At 41.4% G+C, this 2,133-nt stretch overlaps 1 protein-coding gene across 3 annotated transcripts in view; it reads right to left on the reverse strand.

The window, feature by feature from the left end:
• mrtfba (myocardin related transcription factor Ba) overlaps positions 1-1,854 on the reverse strand; it is a 29,220-nt gene extending 27,366 nt beyond the window's left edge. For all 3 annotated transcript variants that reach the window (XM_034860238.1, XM_034860237.1, XM_034860236.1), the window contains exon 1: positions 1,676-1,854. The gene's annotated coding sequence lies outside the window, so the exon portion shown is untranslated. The remainder of the gene's footprint in view (positions 1-1,675) is intronic.
• Between the last annotated feature and the right edge of the window lie 279 nt (positions 1,855-2,133).

Genomic DNA, 2,133 nt, shown 5'->3' on the forward strand with positions numbered 1-2,133 from the left:
AGGCCGTTCATGCTCGAAAACCCTCTAATGTAACAGAATTAGGACAATTCTGCAAAGATGAGTGGGCCAAAATTCCTCTAGTACGCCTTAAAAGCCTCATTGCACGTTATCGCAAACGCTTGGTTGCAGTTGTTGCTGCTAAGGGTGGCCCAACCAGTTATTAGGTTTAGGGGGCAATCACTTTTTCACACAGGGCCATGATGGTTTGGATTTTTTTTCAGCATTAATAATAAACACCTTCATTTACAAATGGCATTTTGTGTTTACTTGAGTTGTCCTTGACTATTGTTTAAATTGGTTTGATGTTCCGAAACACTTAAGTGTGACAAACATGCAAAGGAACAGGAAATGAGGAAGGGGGCAAACACTTTTTCACAGCACTGTACATGGCAATACTTCAACACTGAGTGTGGACTTCCATTTCTTCTACTATGGCTACTGCACTTTCCTTTCCTTTACAATAGCTTTATGTGACGCCACTTTACTTCAGTCTACCTTCTGCACATTTTCTATTGTTTGCCTGTTTTTCTTGTGTAATTACTTGTTTGTTTGTTTTGCTTTCACTGTAGAAAGTGCTGCTGTAACAAGGGAATTCCCCCGCTGTGATGAATAAAAGTACCATCTAATCTAATATAATCTAATGAAGAGTTTGAGTAGGTGGGTTAAATAAAGTAGTTTCTGGTATCATTTTTATTTAATTCGCCATAGGGAAAGACATGGAAACCCTAGTCTGAAGGGGTCTGAGCACAGTCTCTTTCTGCAAACCAAAACTGCAGTGGGGGTTGAAATAAGGAAAACACATAGGGACATATGGCTTACAGCCTTGGGGAATTACTTTCCCATCCAACCAGAAGCAAGCAAGTATTTAAGTTAACGCTAATATTTCACACTTTTCAGTGACAGACTTCGACTGGATAGGGCCGCCTCTGAAACCACCACATCCTGCCTGTCTGACTCACTCAGACTGCGACTTGTTTGGCTTTGCTGCACCACTACCTCACTTTCCTCGTTTTAATCGATTTGCAGGCAATAAGATAACACCTTTGAGTTTGTGCACGCCACGGTGCCTTCATTTAACAGCGCGCGTGGATAGTATCAATAAGGTTGCCAACTCACAATATAACGTCATGCTATGCCCCAGCATTCAGAGAGGCAATGGCAGAAATAAACACACAATGCACCAAAGTCATAGTCACAAATAATAACCTAGACAACTAACGTTAGTTAGTTAGTTCAAATGGCAAGAACACATTGTTCTAGGGAGGTATTATTTACTGACATGGCTGTCGGCTCCACCACAGCTGAGCTACAGTTATCGCAGTGGTGGCTGCGGGTGGGTGTGGGATAAGCTAACGTTGGCTAAAAGCTACTCAAAATCTGACAGGTGAGTAAGTTGCAAACACTGCCAACCATACATGACGACGAAGCTCTTCCGCGGCCATCATTCCAAGGGCAAAAAATCATTTATCAGGATTAATTACAGCCAAACGTTCTATGTTAATGCTTTGCTGTACAGTCTTACTAAGCCTAGTCTGCTGCTTCAGTCTGCATATCAGGGACGTACTGCTCAACAACAATCTCCACACAGTTTGGCTAGTTAACGTTAGCTCGGTTTAGCTAACACAGAATAACATGATACAAACAAGACAGCGCCGAGCCGGGTTTGCGGTCTTACCGAATTGCAAAGACTTTGCACGCCGAATCTCTCCGAGGTACTGTTTACAATGAGATATCCATGAATGACAGCGAAATTATCTTGTGTATTATGTTTTTTTCCTCCAGAGGTGTGATTGAAGTTTATTTCGCGGAGTAAAATGGCTGCGACTGGTCTAGGTTCGGATGCAGAGTGACGTAATGACGCTGTAGTTAGGAAGCCTTGGGGGGCGGAGGGTATCTGTCCTCTTCATAAACAAATATTATATAATCTTTACCGGTCAGCATATGAACTGACCAATGTTTTCTACTCTACTACATCACACCACCACAACTGTTTTTATTTTTGAATTGTTTTGAAATCAACCATCCTCAATCTCATTCCACATACCACTTTGTAGTGAAAAAAACTAAGTACAAAGTATGAATCAGTGGTATTTTTGTAGTTCCATTTTACAAAAACTGTTGTGGACTAAAAGT

Source organism: Etheostoma cragini, chromosome 21 (assembly GCF_013103735.1).
Source record: "Etheostoma cragini isolate CJK2018 chromosome 21, CSU_Ecrag_1.0, whole genome shotgun sequence".
Classification (NCBI taxonomy): Eukaryota; Metazoa; Chordata; class Actinopteri; order Perciformes; family Percidae; genus Etheostoma; species Etheostoma cragini.